This window comes from Trichechus manatus, unplaced genomic scaffold, assembly GCF_000243295.1.
Source record: "Trichechus manatus latirostris isolate Lorelei unplaced genomic scaffold, TriManLat1.0 scaffold00208, whole genome shotgun sequence".
NCBI lineage: Eukaryota > Metazoa > Chordata > Mammalia > Sirenia > Trichechidae > Trichechus > Trichechus manatus.
Window position 1 is genome coordinate 633,247 of NW_004444144.1, and position 16,404 is coordinate 649,650.

The 16,404-nt window shown below is 40.5% G+C and overlaps 1 protein-coding gene across 1 annotated transcript in view; it reads left to right on the forward strand.

Annotated features, from left to right (window-relative positions):
- Positions 1–16,404, forward strand: part of CHMP3 (charged multivesicular body protein 3) — a 66,682-nt gene that overhangs the window by 44,167 nt on the left and 6,111 nt on the right. The window lies entirely within an intron of this gene.

Here is a 16,404-nt window from a genome sequence, read left to right on the forward strand (position 1 = left end):
TTGACCTAGATGTCTCCTGAGACAATGGTCCCCAACCGTCAGCCCTAGCACCTTGGTCCCTCAAGGTGTTTGGATGTGTCTAGGAAACTTCTATGACTTTGCCTTGGTCAAGTTGTGCTTACTTCCCCTGTATTGTGTGTTGTCTTTCTCTTCACCACAGTTAATACTTGTCTGCTGTCTAGTTGATGATTTCGCCTCCGCATCCCTCATACAAAATTCTTGATTTCCTTCCCCATCATAAAAATTTGCTCCTCTTCCAGTCTTCTTCATCTCCGTAAGAGGGTCCACATCTACCCGCTTTCCTCAAGCCAAAAACCTAGGAGTCCTCGCTGTTTTCCATTTCCCTCACAGTCCTGCCACTCTCCCTCCAAAGCTGTTTTTTGTTAGGTGCCGTGGAAAGTGGAGCCTCGAAATATTCCACTCTGTAAATAGCTACCACTTTAGTTCAAGTTAGTATTATCTCCTGCCTGGATTGCTACAGTAGCCCCTTACTTGTCTCTTTGTTTACATACTCACCAGGTACAATTCATACTTCACACAGCATTCAAGTGCTTTTTATAATATGCAAATGTGATCGTGGCATTCTGTTTAAATCACTGTGTTAAACGTTGCATCTGGATTAAAACCCAAATTCTTGATCCGGTCTGTAAGGCCATTTGTGAGCTGGCAATTGCTCTGACCTTGTCTTTTTCCACTTTTCCCCTTTCTATTCTACATGGAGCCACACAAGCCTTTCTATTCCTGGAACTGGCCCAGTTTATTCCTATTATAGAAGGAACCGTCACACTTGATGTTCTCTTTGCCAGGAGTGTTTTGCTCCCAGCTCTTTGAATGAATCACTCCTTGTCATTCAAGTCTCAGTTCAGATGTCAGACACTCATTGAGGCCTGTCCTAGTGCCCAGTCTAAATTGACCCCCCTCACATTATCATCACCACATTCACTTTAATTTCCTTATAGAGTTGATGATGTTTTTGTTAGGTGCTGTCGAGTCAGTTCTGACTCATGGCGACCCCATGTGTGCAGAGTAGAACTGCCCCACAGGGTTGTCAAGGCTGTGACCTTTTGGAAGCGCTGGGTACTGGGGACAAAACAGTGACTATTAACACACAGTCATTGCCCTCTTGGTATGGGGTGAAAATCAAATAGTCAAGTGGATAAATTTATACTTGCAAACTGTGATAAGCACGAGGAGACTGTAAAAGGGGAATGCAGAGGCAAGGGTGGCTTCTTTAAGGCACTGATGAAATCTGAAGATGCTTGAGCAGTAAAGTGTGTGTGTCTGTGTTTGTGTGTCTGTGTGCACTGAGGGGTGTTCTGGGGCCAAAAAGACTGTGCTTTCACAAGACCGAAGGAAGCTCTGGGAGGCTGGAGTACTGAGGACAGAGGGGGCATGGCTGGAGAGGACGGGCAGGGAGGGGAAGAAGACAGAGTGTTGTAGCGATGGTGCAGATGAAGTGGGAGTTCAGAGGACAAGTATTATTTTGGGAGAACCCTGGAGGCATCTGAGTAGAGGCATTACAGTGTGAAATATCTCAGGCTGTGTTCAGCAAACAGCCCTTGGTTTGACAGAAGTGCATTAAGAGAGTAAAACTGAAAGCCAAACCCCTTGCCACGGAGTCGATCTCAACTCAGCGACCCTGTAGGATGGAGTCGAACTGCCCCATAGGGTTTCCAAGGCTGAGATCTTTACGCAAGCAGACTGACACATCTTTCTCCCCTGGAGCGGCTAGTGGGTTCAAACCGCTGACCTTTCAGTTAGCAGCTGAGCGCATAACCACTGTGCCACCAGGGCTTCTTTTTAGTAGAGTAGTGGGAGGTAAAGCTGGAAAGGTAAGTTGGAGTCAGAGGTTTGAGCAGTAGGCTGAAGAAGCTTTATTTCGGAGACAGTAGTGGGGAGCCCTGCACAATGTGAGTACGGACCGCAGGTGAAAGGAGGGACCGAGGCAGTGGGACCTGGGAGTAATGGCGGCTCCTGAATAGAGGTGGAAAGGAGGAAACTGAAGAACCGCTCAGTGCAGCGTAAATGAGACTGGGTGAAGGTATCAATAAGCCTGAGGTGCTCTGAGCCCTTGAGTCTGCAGTGCTGTTAACAGACACAAGAAACGGAAGGTGAGGAGCAGGCTCGAGAGAGATGGGAGAGTCGGCTTGGGCTGACCGGACTAGCTCCATGGGGATTAGGGGCTATTCGGTTCACCCTGCTTCCCCGGCACCTAAGCACCATGCCTGTGGAAGAGATCCACAGGACGGTAGTTGAGAGGGTTGATGGAGGGGTGTTGCTTGTTGTAACTGAGGATAGAACCTAGGGGCGATGGGCTGTACATTTTGGGAGTGGGAGATGAAAAGAGAAGACTAAGAGTGGTGTACCCAGAGCTCCCAAGAGGTGTTTGAACCCATCTTGCCCCGTATCTCCCTCCCCTGTCCTATGCCAGCGTATTGCTTGGTTGAAAAGCCATCATTTGACAAAGTTATTTCTTTTCCTTAAGATGTTCCCCTATTAAAATGCAGTTGCCCCTGGGAGGGGTAATATGTGAAGCCTTGTCAGCTATTAATATATTGTCATGATTAGATGCTTTCCAGGTGACAGTTTTCTGACAGCAGCTCCTTGCAGAACAAGACACATGATGAGTATGTTTTGATTGGGGGAGAAGGTTAACAGAGGTTCAAAGGTGGGGCAGGCCCGGGTGCTGAGCCAGGTGGGGCCTGGGTGCTGAGGGCGGTGCATGTCCCTGTACCTGTTATTTCCTCCTTTGGGCTTTTCTTCTTTTTGTTTCCGAACTTTGATTGAAGCACTTGAAAGTGAGTTTGCCAGAAATGAATCTTTGAGGTAAAATATAACATTTGTGAAATTTAAACCGACTTGTAGAATCAAAGCATATTTTTCATCATTCTTTTAGTATTTTTAATTTAAAAGTGATGCAGGCTTATTATAAAAGAAAAAAAAAGGAGTAAGAAATAAATATACAGTAAAACCTGTGAAAGCCAGAGCCTGTGTAATTTGAAAACCTGTCAGAGAAGGAAAACTCAAATAATTTCCACTAAAACGAGTGATAGAAAAGTAGTAAGACTGTACCCTGCCAAAGGCAGACAACTTACGAGACACGGAAGAACAAGGCAGTCCCATCAAGTTCCGGCTCTCACAGGTTTCACTGTATAAAATTAAAGTAAATGTTACCAGATCCCTCGTCTTGGCCTCAGCCGGCTTATCTACTCGTAACTACTGTCACAGCACCATCTGAGGAACTCTTCTGCACTTCGTTTTTTTTAGTCCAGCAGTGTGTTATTTTGGGGTGTGTGTATGTGTATACATATATTTACTACCCAAATTTACAAATCCAAGCCCAAATCCTTAAATAAACAAATAGGAACAGAGTTTCCCCCTTTATTTGGGAAAATGTTTAACTGTAATCTAGCATATGCAGGATTAAGATTCAGTTTCTCTGAGGCTTGTATATCAGTAGTCTTCTAAAACGTGTGTATTTCAAGGTGGAATTTATTCAGTGGTTTTCAAACTTTTTCCTTCAAAACTTAACAAGTTTAAGTTCTGTAGTGCACAGTTGTCTTTTTACAATAAAATGTTTTTCCCCTGCACAAACAAAACATGTTACTTGAAATTTTAATGGGGGAAAATATCTACTTCTTAACAAATTAATTTTTTTTCAAATTTTTTATATTTAATTTTAGTTATTTATATGGATACCTATTTTACTCAGCTATAAATATAATGTAAGGACTCGGCTGCTAACCAAGAGGTTGGCAGTTTGAATCCACCATCTGCTTCTTGGAGACCCTATGGGGCAGTTGTACTCTTTTCTACTCTGTCCTGCAGGCTTGCTGTGAGCTGGAATCGACTCAGTGGCAATGGATTTGGTTTTGATTTTTATCCCAATAGTAAGCCAGAATCATCAGAAAGCCATATTTCAACCCACATTAACTTTGCTTCCCACAGAAATGACTTTCCTGAGTATGTTTTCATGATATTCCTTGCTTTTTTTTTTTTTTAGAGCATAAGAAACAGCCATTTGAAGAGTAGTTCTAGAACTTTCACGCAGTTACTAGCAAAGTCAGTTGTTGTTAGGTGCCATCGAGTCAGTTCCAACTCAGAGTGACCCTGTGTACTACAGAGGGAAACACTGCCCAGTCCTATGCCATCCTCACAATTGTTGCTATGTTTGAGCTCATCGTTGTAGCCACTGTGTCAATCCATCTTGTTGAGAGTCTTCTTCTTTTTTATTGACCCTCTGCTTTACCAAGCATGATGTCCTTCTCCAGGTACTGGTCCCTCCTGACAATATGTCCAAAGTATGCGAGATGAAGTCTCGCCATCCTCCCTTCTAAGGAGCTTTCTGGCTGTACTTCTTCTAACACAGATTTGTTCATTTTCTGGTAGTCCATGATATATATATTCCATATTCCTTGTCAACACCATAATTCAAAGTTACCCATTCTTCTTTGGTCTTCCTTATTCATAGTCCAGCTTTCATATTGCATCTGAGGCTATTGAAAATATCATGGCTGGGTCAGGTGCACCTTAGTCCTCAAGTGACATCTTTGCTTTCTAACACTTTAAAGAGGTCTTTTGCAGCATATTTGCCCAGTGCAATGCGTCGTTTGATTTCTTGACTGCTGCTTCCATGGGTGTTGTGGATCCAGGTAAAATGAAATCCTTGACAACTTCCATCTTTTCTCCATTTATCATGATGTTGCTTATTGGTCCAGTTGTGAGAATTTTTGTTTTGTTTATGTTGAGGTTTTATCCATACTGAAGGCTGTAGTCTTTGATCTTCATCAGTAAGTGCTTCAAGTTGTCTTCACTTTCAGCAAGCAAGGTTGTGTCATCTGCATATCACAGGTTGTTAATGAGACTTCCACCAATCCTGATGCCACATTCTTCTTCATATAGTCCAGCTTCTCAGATTGTTTGCTCAGCATACAGATTGAATAAGTGTGGTGAAAGGATGCAACCTTGACGCACACCTTTCCTGATTTTAAACCACGCAGTATCCCCTTGTTCTGTTCAAACAACTGCCTCTTGGTCTATGTACAGGTTCCACATGAGCACAATTAAGTATTCTGGAATTCTCATTCTTCACAATGTTATACCTAATTTGTTATGATCTACACAGTCGAATGCCTTTGCATAGTCTAATAAAACACAAGTAGACATCTTTCTGGTATTCTCTGCTTTCAGTCAGGATCCAGCTGATACATCAGCAGTGATATCCCTCATTCTATGTCCTCCTCGGAATCCGGCTTGAATTTCTGGAAGTTCCCTGTCAGTGTATTGCTGCAACAATTTTTTAATTATCTTCAGCAAAATTTTACTTGCATGTGATATTAATGATATTGCTCTATAATGTCCGCGTTCTGTTGGATCACTTTTCTTTGGAATGAGCACAAATATGGATCTCTTCTAGTCGGTTGGCCGGGTAATTGTCTTCCAAATTTCTTGGCATAGATGAGTGAGCTTGTCCAGCATTACAGTTGCTTGTTGAAGCATCTCAATTGGTATTCCATCAATTCCTGGAGCCTTATTTTTTGCCAAGCCTTCAGTGCAGCTTGGACTTCTTCATTACCATCATATGCTACCTCCTGAAATGGTTGAACGTCAACCAATTCTTTTTGGTGCAGTGACTCTGTATTCCCTTCTTTCTTCTTTTGATGCTTCCTGTATCATTCAATATTTGGCTCACAGAATCCTTCAGTATTGCAACTCGAGGCTTGAATTTTTTCTTCAGTTCTTTCTGCTTGACAAATGCTGAGTGTGTTTTTCCCTTTTGTTTTTCTAACTCCAGGTCTTTGCACATTTCATTATAATACTTTGTCTTCTCAAGCTGCCCTTTGAAATCTTCTGTTCAGCTCTTTTACTTCATCATTTCTTTCACTGTAGCTACTCTGTGTTTAAGAGCAAGTTTCAGAGTCTCTCCTGACATCCATTATTGTCTTTTCTTTCTTTCCTGTCTTTTTAATTACCTTTTACGTTCTTCATATATGATGACCTTGATGTCTTCCCACAATTCATCTGGTCTTTGGCCATTAGTGTTCAGTGTGTCAAATCTATTCTTGAGGTGGTCTCTAAATTCAGGTGGGGTATACTCAAGGTCATACTTCGCTCTCATGGGCTTCTTTTAATTTTCTTCAGCTTCAGTTTGAACTTGCATATGAGCAGTTGATGGTCTATTCCATAGTCCGCCCTGGCCTTGTTCTGACTGATGATATCAAGCTTCTCCATTGTCTCTTTTGACAGACGTAGTTAGTTTGATTCCTGTGTATTCCATCCAGGGAGGTCCATGTGTATAGTCACCATTAACGTTGCTGCAAAAAGATATTTGCAGTGAATAAGTCATTGGTCTTGCAAAATTTTATCATGCAATCTCCAGCCTTTCTGTCACCAAGGCCATATTTTCCAACTACTGATCCTTCTTTGTTTCCAACTTTCCCATTCCAATCACCAGTAATTTTCAGTCATTCTTCATTACATGTTTGATCAATTTCAGACTGCAGAAGTTGGTAAAAATCCTTAAGTTTCTTCATCTTTGTCCTTAGTGGTTGGTGCATAATAGTCATATTACCTGGTCTTTCTTGCAGGCGTATGGATGTTATCCTGTCACTGACAGTGTTGTACTTCAGCATAGATCTTGAAATCTTCTTTTTGACAGTGAATGCAACCCCATTCTTCTTTAATTTGTCATTCCTAGCATAGTAAACCATATGATTGTCAGATTCAAAATAGCCAGTACCAGTCCATTTCAGCTCACTAATGCCTAGGATATCAATCTTCAAGCATTCCACTTCATTTTTGACGACTTCCAGTTTTCCTAGATTCACACTTCATATATTCCACGTTCCAATTATTAACGGATGTTTGCAGCTGTTTCTTATTTTGAATCGTGCCACATCAGCAAATGAATGTCCGGAAAGCTTTACTCCATCCATATTGTTAAAGTCAGCTCCATTTTGAGTGCTTTCCAACCTGAGGAGCTCATCTTCCAGCACTATATCAGAGAATGTTCTGCTGCTGTTCCTTAGGTTTTCACTGGCTAGGATTTTTTTCAGAAGTAGACCACCAGGTCCTTCTTCCTAGTCTGTCTTAGTCTGGATCTCTGCTGATACCTGTCTACCATGGGTGACCCTGCTGATATTTGAAATACCGATGGCATAGCTTTCAGCGTCACAGCAACACGCAAGCCACCACAGTACAACAAACTGACAGACAAGTGGTGGAAAATCAATAAAGATGGTATATTTTAGTATTCCTTATATAAAAAGCCAGCGAAAAAATTTATCTTGAAACCTAGTGCTGGAAAAAATTTATTTCCCAGTGAAAAACAGTACTTTGCTTCCAGTGAGTCTCCTATAGTCCAACACTTTAACTTTTGTGCCTTTGCTGTTGAGACGTTCAAAGCTAGATTTAATCTCAGTTGCTGTAGCTCTAGTAGCCTAGATCAGAGATTCCCAACAGGGGACAGTTTTGCCCCTCAGGGAACATTTGGCAGTGTTTGGAGACACTTTTTGTTGTCACAACTGTTGGGGGTGAAGTAATTTGCTACTGACATGTAGTGGGTAGAAGTCAGGGATACTGCTGTACATCCTATAATGCCTCAAGCAGCCCCTATGACAAAGACTTACTTGGCCCAAAATATCAGCAGTGCTGGTGTTGAGAAATCCTAGCCTAGATTTCTGGGATCGAGTCACCCTTTTGAGCTTTTGTATTTATTGTATTGTACTTGATAAATATGTTTTTTTAATAAACTGCTTTAAATCATTTTTTCATGTCCAAAAAACCCAGAAACCAAACTTGTTGCTGTCTAGTCAATTCCAACTCAAGTGGTAGCATATGAATTATAAATAACCTGACTTCAAATTTTGAAAGTTTCCTTCATGTGCGTGATCATAGTATTTGTGTGTGGATGTGAGAGAAACTCTTATGCCCTGTTGTGGCCTTGGTTTTGGTTACCCATGTATAGAATCTTTACTACCTTCTTTTCGTTTAATTTTTGTCTTTATGTTCTTTGTTTTTCATTCTGTGTTGGATGTTTCTTTTTAAATCATTTATCTTTTTAGCAGTTTTTCTTTTCTTTGTTATAAGAAAGAAGTATCTTATTGTTTTGAAAGAATTTCACCTTTGAGGCTTGGATGTTTTAAGTATCACTTTTTTAAGCTTTCCTTTGTCATTATTTGGAATGTCTTTATGTTGTTGTTGTTGTTAGGTGCTCTCGAGTCGGTTCTGGCTCATAGCGACCCTGTGTACGACAGAATGAAACACTGCCTGGTCCTGCACCATCCTCACAATCTTTACGGTTGAGTGCACTGTTGTAGCCACTGTGTCAATCCAGCTCATTGAGGGTCTTCCTTTTTTCCCTGACCCTCTTCTTTACCAAATATGATATCCTTCTCCAGGGACTGATCCCTCCTGATGCCATGTCCAGAGTATGTGAGACATAGTCTTGCCATCCTTGCTTCTAAGGAGGATTCTGGTTGTGTTTCTCCCAAGACAGATTTGTTCCTTCTTTTGGCAGTCCGTGGTATATTTGGTATTCTTCACCAACACCACAATACAAAGACATCAGTTCTTCAGTCTTCCTTATGCATCGTCCAGCTTTCACATGCATATGAGGCGATTGAAAACACCATGGCTTGGGTCAGGTGCACCTTAGTCTTCAAGGTGACATCTTTGCTTTTCAACACTTTAAAGAGGTCTTTGGCAGCAGATTTGCCCAATGCAATGCATCTTTTGATTTCTTGACTGCTAACTTCCATGGGTGTTGATTGTGGATCCGAGTAAAATGAAATCCTTGACAATTTCAATCTTTTCTCCATTTATCATGATTTGCTTATTGGTCCAGTTGTGAGGATTTTTGTTTTGTTTATGTTGAGGTTTTATCCATACTGAAGGCTGTAGTTTTTGATCTTCATCAGTAAGTACTTCAAGTCCTCTTCACTTTCAGCAAGGAAGGTTGTGTCGTCTGCATATCACAGGTTGTTAATGAGTCTTCCTCCAATCCTGATGCCCAGTTCTTCATATAGTCCAGCTTCTCAGATTGTTTGCTCAGCATACAGATTGAATGGGTATGGTGCAAGGATACAACCCTGACACATACCTTTCCTGATTTTAAACCACGCAGTATCCCCTTGTTCTGTTCGAACGACTGCCTGTTGATCTATATACAGGTTCCTCATGAGCACAATTAAGTATTCTGGAATTCCCATTCTTCGCAAAGTTATCCATAATTTATTATGATCCACACAGTCGAATGCCTTTGCATAGTCAATAAAACACAGGTAAGCATCTTTCTGGTAGTCTCTGCTTTTAGCCAGGATCCATCTGATATCAGCAATGATATCCCTGATTCCATGTCCTCCTTGGAATCCGGCTTGAATTTCTGGCAGTTCCCTGTCAATGTACTGCTGCAGCCGCTTTTAAATGATCTTCTGCAGAATTTTACTTGTGTGTAATATTAATGATATTGTGTGTTTGATAATTGCTGCATTCAATTGGATCACCTTTTTTGGGAATAGGCATAAATACGGACCTCTTTCAGTCGGTTGGCCAGGTAGCTATCTTCCAAATTTCTTGGCGTGGATGAGTGAGCACTTCTAGTGCTGCATCTGTTTGTTGAAACATCTCAGTTGGTATTCCATCAATTCCTGGAGCCATGTTTTTTGCCAATGCCTTCAGTACAGCTTGGACTTCTTCCTTCAGTACCATGAGTTCCTGATCATATGCTATGTCCTGAAGTGGTTGAACATTGACCAGTTCTTCTAAGTACAGTGACTGTGTGTATTCTTTCCATCTTCTTTTGATGCTTCCTGAGTCGTTTAATATTTACCCCGTAGAATGCTTCAAAACCACAACTCGCAGCTTGAATTTTTTCTTTAGTTCTTTCAGGTTGAGAAATGCCGAGCATGTTCTTCCCTTTTGGTTTTGTATCTCCAAGTCTTTGCATGTGTCCTTATAATACTTTACTTTGTCTTTTTGAGCTATCCTTTGAAATCTTCTGTTCAGCTCTTTTACTTCATCAATTCTTCCGTTTGCTTTGGCTATTCTGTTGTTCAAGAGCAAGTTTCAGAGTCTCTTCTAACATCCATTTTGGTGCTTTCTTTCTTTCTTGTCTTTTTAGTGACCTTTTGCTTTCTTCATGGATGATGTCCTTGATGTCATTCCATAACTTGTCTGGTCTTTGGTCATTAATGTTCAATGTGTCAAATCTGTTCTTGAGATAGTCTCTGAATTCAGGTAGGATATATTCATTTTGGCTCTCGTGGACTTGTTTTAATTTTCATCAGCTTCAGCTTGAACTTGCATGTGCCAATTAATGGTCTGTTCCCGCAGGCAGCCCCTGGCCTTGTTCTGGCTGATGATATTAAGCGGTTCCATTGTCTCTTTTCACAGATGTAGTTAATTTGATGCCTGTGTATTCCATCTGGCAAGGTCCATGGGTATAGTCACCATTTATGTTGTTGTGAAAGGTATTTGCAATGAGGAAGTTTTTGGTTTTGCAAAATTCTATCTTGTGATCGCTGCCATTGTTTCTGTCACCAGGACCATATTTTCCAATTACTGATCCTTCTTTGTTTCTGACATTCGCATTCTAATCACCAGTAATTATCAATGTATCCTGATTTCATGTTCGATCAATTTCAGGCTGCAGAAGTTGGTAAAAATCTTCAATGTCTTCGTCTTTGGCCTTGGTGGTTGGTGGGTAAATTTGAATAATAGTCGTATTACCTGGTCTCCCTTGTAGACAGACGTAGGGATATTATCCTTTCACGGACAGCATTGTACTTCAAGATGGATCTTGAAATGTTCTTTTTGACGATGAATGCAACACCATTCCTCGTCAAGTTTTCAGTCCCGGCATAGTAGACCATATGATTGTCTGATTCAGAATGGCCAATACCAGTCCATTTCAGCTCAGTAATGCCTAGGATATCGATGTTTATGCATTCCATTTCATTTTTGACAATTTCCAATTTTCCTAAATTCATACTTTGTACGTTCCACGTTCTAGTTATTAATGGATGTTTGCAGCTGTTTCTTCTCATTTTGAGTCATGCTACATCAGCAAATGAAGGTCCCGAAAGCCTGACTCCATTCACATCATTAAGGACAACTCTACTTTGAGGAGGCAGCTCTTCCCCAGTTGTATTTTAAGTGCCTTCCAACTTGAGGGGCTCATCTTCTGGCACTGTATCTTTATATGTCTTTATAAGGTGCCGTATATTCTTAAGTTTTATCAGTTCTGTTTGTAATTGCCATTTTTGAGTTGGCTTTTAAAAACCACACCATCAGTCTGGTGGGCCTAGATGGGGCTTCAGCGGAAAGAGCTATAATGTTTTATTTCATGGTTCCCTCTGTGTAATTTTGATCTTTCTAATTTTAAATGGGGTCAGCTAATTTTTATAATAACCCATTGCCTTCGAGTCGATTCAGACTCATAGCGACCCTGTAGGACAGAGTAGAACTGCCCCATAGGATTTCCAAGGCTGTTATCTTAACAGAAGCAGACTGCCACATCTTTCTCCCATGGAGCAGTTGGTAGGTTCCAACTGCCGCCCTTTTCGTTAGCAGCTGAGCACTTAACCACTGCACCATCAGGGCACCTTTAGTTTTTATAATACTAACTTGTTAATGTTGTCTTTAGAATTGTATTAACATTTTTTTTTTTTTTTTAATATTTTATTGTACTTCAGGTGAAGGCTTACAGAACAGATAGTTTCTCATGTAACAGTAACACACATGCTGTTTTATGACATTGGTTAACAACCCCACAACATTTTAACCCTCTAAATACTCAACTTTTTTTTTTTTTTTTGGTGAAAATACACATAGCCAAAGATACGCCATTTCAAAAATTTTTTTTTACATACACATTTAAGTGACATTGACTACGCTCTTCTAATTATGCTGTTATTCTCACTTAAGATGAAGGCTTACATGACAAAATAGTCTCCCATTTGACAGTTACTACAAATGTTGCCCTATGACAATGGTTAACAATCTCACAACACATCAACAATATCCTTACTCTATTCTGTGTTCCCTATCATCAGCTTCCTACTCCCCTTCTGCCTTCTGGGCCTTGTCACTGGACTCCTGTACCTCGTTACTCTCATGGTTTTACTGGGCTGTCCACTCGCAGGCTGATCAGTGAACATCGAAGGTAACTTTACCACTGAGCTAAAAGGGTGTCTGGGGGCCATACTCTCGGGGTTTCTCCAGTCTCCTTTAGGCCAGTAAATCTGGTCTTTTTTTTTTTTTTTTTGTGAGTTAGAATTATGCTCTACATCCTTCTCCAGCTCTGTCCAGAACCCTCTGTTGTGATCCTGGTCAGAGCAGTCAGCGGTGGTAGCCGGGCACCATCTAGCTGTACTGGACTCAGTCCGGTGAAGGTCTTGGTAGCTGTGGACAATTAGTCCTTTGGACTAATCTTTTCGTTGTATCCTGTTCTCTTCATTCTCACTTGCTCCCGAAGAGATGAGACCAGTGGAGTATCTTAGATGGCCGCTCACAGGCTTTTAAGACCCCAGACACTACTCACCAAGGTAGAATGTAGAGCATTATCTTTATAAGTAGTGTCATGCCAATTGAGCTAGATGTTCCCCGAGACCATGGTCCCCAGAGCCCTCCGTCCAGCAACTCAGTCCCTCAGGGAGTTTGGATCTGTCCATGGGGCCTCCATGACCTTTCCTTGTACAGGTTGTGTTAGTTTCCCCTGTATTGTGTACTGTCTCACCCTTCACCCAAGATACCACTTGTCTATTGCCTATTTAATATTCCCCCCCCACAGAATTGTATTAACATTTTGATAAACAATAATACTTTAAATGCTTTGGTTTTTGAAGATTTTGGATGGGACTTCCAATTTCAGTCTAACAAATACCATTAAATAATTTTCTTGCTTTCCTTGTTCATAGTTTGCTTAATTCACTTATTCATTCAGCAGGTATTTATTGATTGCATTCTGTGTGCTTAGCACTTTGTTAGCACAGTGAGTCACTGTCGCTGCTCTGATACAGTTCCTAGGATTAGCTTTTGGGAGTTTCTGTGTTTTAATTTCTTCCGTCTCTAGTGCAGTATTTAATTTTTTTTATTGTTAGTTAGCTGACCTTTGATTTATCAGTATCTCCCAAATAATTTCATTTCTTACTCTTCTACCTTGAAACATATATAGTGCATTGGTATCATTAGAAATTTTAAAATTGGTTTTTGTAGTGATATTAGTATTTTATTAGCATATGAAAAGATGTTCAACATCATATGTCGTTACGGAGTTGCAAATTAAAACAATGAGATACCAGTACACACGTATTAGAATCTCTAAAATCCAAAACACTGACAACACCAAATGCAGGTAAGGGTGTTCAGCAACAGGAACTCTCACTCACTGTTGGTGGGAATGCATAATGGGACAGCCACTTTGGAAGACAGTCTGGTAGTTTCTCACAAAGCTCAGCATAGGTTTATCCTATGATCCAGCAGTCAGACTCTTAGATATTTACCTGTTATGGAGTGAATTGTGTCCCCCAAAAATGTGTATCAACTTAACTAGGCCATAATTCCCAGTACTGTATGGTTGTCCTCCATTTTGTGATCTGCTGTAGTTATCCTATGTGTTGTAAATCCTAACCTCTGTGATGTTGATGAGGCCGAACACAATCTATAGGATTAGGTTATGTCTTGAGTCAATCTCTTTTAAGATATAAAACAGAAAAGCGAGCAGAGAGGAGAGGGACCTCATGCCACCAAGTATGAAAAACCAGGAGGGGAGTGCATCCTTTGGACCCGGGTACCTGCTATGAGAAGCTTCTAGACCAGGGGAGGATTGATGACAAGGACTTTCCCCCAGAGCTGACAGAGAGAGAAAGCCTTCCCCTGGAGCTGGCACCTTGAATTCAGACTTCTAGCTTCTTCAACTGTGAGAGAATAAATTTCTCTTTGTTAAAGTCATCCACTTGTAGTATTTCTGTTATAGTGGAACTAGATAACTGAGACATTACCCAGATGAGTTGAAAACATATGTCCACGTAAAAACCTGGGCATATGTTTGTAACAGCCTTATTCATAATTGCCAGAAATTAGAACAACCAAAATTTCCTTCAGTATGTGAATGGATAAGCAAACTGTGGTACCTCCATACAACAGAGTATTCAACAATAAAAAGAAATGCGCTATCAAGCCAGGAAAAGACATGGAGGAACCTTAGATACAGATTACTAAGTGAAAGAAGCCAGTCTGAAAAAGCTACATAATTGTATATTGTAGCTATATGGCATTCTGGAAAAAGAACTATAGAGACAATGAAAAGGTCAGTGGTTGCTAGTGGTTCAGACGGAGGGTAGGGTGGGCTGAAAAGGTGGAGCACAAAGCATTTTTAGGGCAGTGAAGCTATTCTGTGTGATACTGTAATGGGGACACATGACATGCATTTGTCAAAAACCCATAGAGCTGTGCAACAAAGAGTGAACCCTAATGTAAACTCTGGACTTTAGTTAATAATAATGTATCAGTTATTATTCAGTCAGTGTATCAGTTGACTTATTAATTGCAACAAATGTACCACGCTTAGTTTTCTAGTGCTGCCATAACATATCACAAGTGAGTGGCTTGAAAGAATAGCCATCTATTTTCTTACAGTTCAGGAGGCTAGAAGTCCAAATTCAAGGTGTGACTCTAGGGGGAGGTCCTTCTTTATTTCAGCTTCTAGGAGCCTGCAGTCCTGGACACATCTGCCTCGTGTGTGTTCAGCCCGCCCCATGTGTGTGACCCTGTGTCGATTCTGCTCTTTTTGTAACTCAGAAGTGATTAGGTTTAGGACTCACCTCCCCACTCTGGTGTGACCTCATTAACATAACAAAAGAAAACCCTATTTCCAGACACGATCACATCCACAGGGACCAGGACTTCAGTATTTATTTTTGGGTAACAATTCAGTCCATAACACACATGAATGCAAGGTGTTAATAATAGGGAAAACTCTGCAGGGGGAGAGGAGGCATATGACAGCTCTGCTCTCTGCACGATTTTTCTATAAACCTGTTCCAAAAAACAGTCTATTTAAAATTTTTTTTAAATCTTTCTGTTTGCCATTGAAAGCATGTATTTTACAATTTATAAATTAAGTTTTACATTTTTGTAAAGACTGTTTTTATTATGAAATAATTTTATCTGCCACTCCTGCTTTTTTTCCTTGTGGAACATGGAAAGTGCATTTTATTTTAGTCCAGGCTTTTACTTTCCTCACTGCATGCATCTCTTTTCTTTTAGTTTCCAGTGTACAACAAACATTTTAGTTTGACCTTTTAAAAATTTACTTCCCCAGTCCTTTATAAAATTTTTTTTGTAGTAAGTTTATTTCTGGGTTCATTTTTGCTTTCTGTTTTCCTATCTTCACTCTTTCTTTTCTTGTTCCTTTTACCAATCAAAAATTTATACCTTTTTAAAAAATACATACGATTTAGTATTTAACACTTCTAGTCACATTACTTTTTTCTGTGCTTCCCATCTTTTTACTTACTGTAGACATCACACTTTTATGATCCAAGCAGAACCATATGAAATTTGCTTTATTGCTGTGCCTTTTCTCTTCTTCTCATTATCTTTTTACAATAGTCAGTAGTAAACTTAACATTTTAGAATTCGTGTCTTTTTCTTATTACAATTACATATATAATTTATTACTTATTTCAACCATACGTAACCTTGACACTTTCTCTGTAATTATACTGATCTGAATAAATAGGTATTTTACTTTCCCACTCCACTGCTCATAGAAATGAAGCATTCTCTGCAATTGACAAACCTCCTCACCTCTTAGAACAATCGCATGACACTGTGTGAGACACATCTCCCTGCTCATTCCTGTCTTCTTGCTTCTTATTTTCCCGTGGATGTGAAGGCTTCCTAGAGTTCTGGATTCAGACTGAGACAGAATTGTAGTGACTCCCTGCTTAGCCAGGCACTGCAGGACTGGAGGAAGTCTGCTTGCCAGTGTTGGTGAACAGCTCGATGCAGAACGGTTCTTAGGGCTTTAAGTCTCATGAAATTTCCAAGCAGATTTGAGGGGTTGCCAGCTCTTCATTTGACATGTTAAAGACATTAGGGTTAAAAATACCATTTGCTACTACCAAGGCTTCATATAAAGGTATGATCTTAGACTACAGTCTTTCCCTAGCAAGGAACCATTAACCACCTTACATGGACACACACGTAGACTCATTATATCTTACCCTGATTTCTCTCATTTTGCTGAGGACCATAGAAAAGCCACTCTCCATAGATTTCTCTCATTTTGCTGAGGACCACGGAGCAGCCACTATCCACAGGCTGGTTTCTCTCATTTTGCTGAGGACCATGGATCAGCCGCTATCCACAGGCTGGTTTCTCTCATTTTGCTGAGGACCA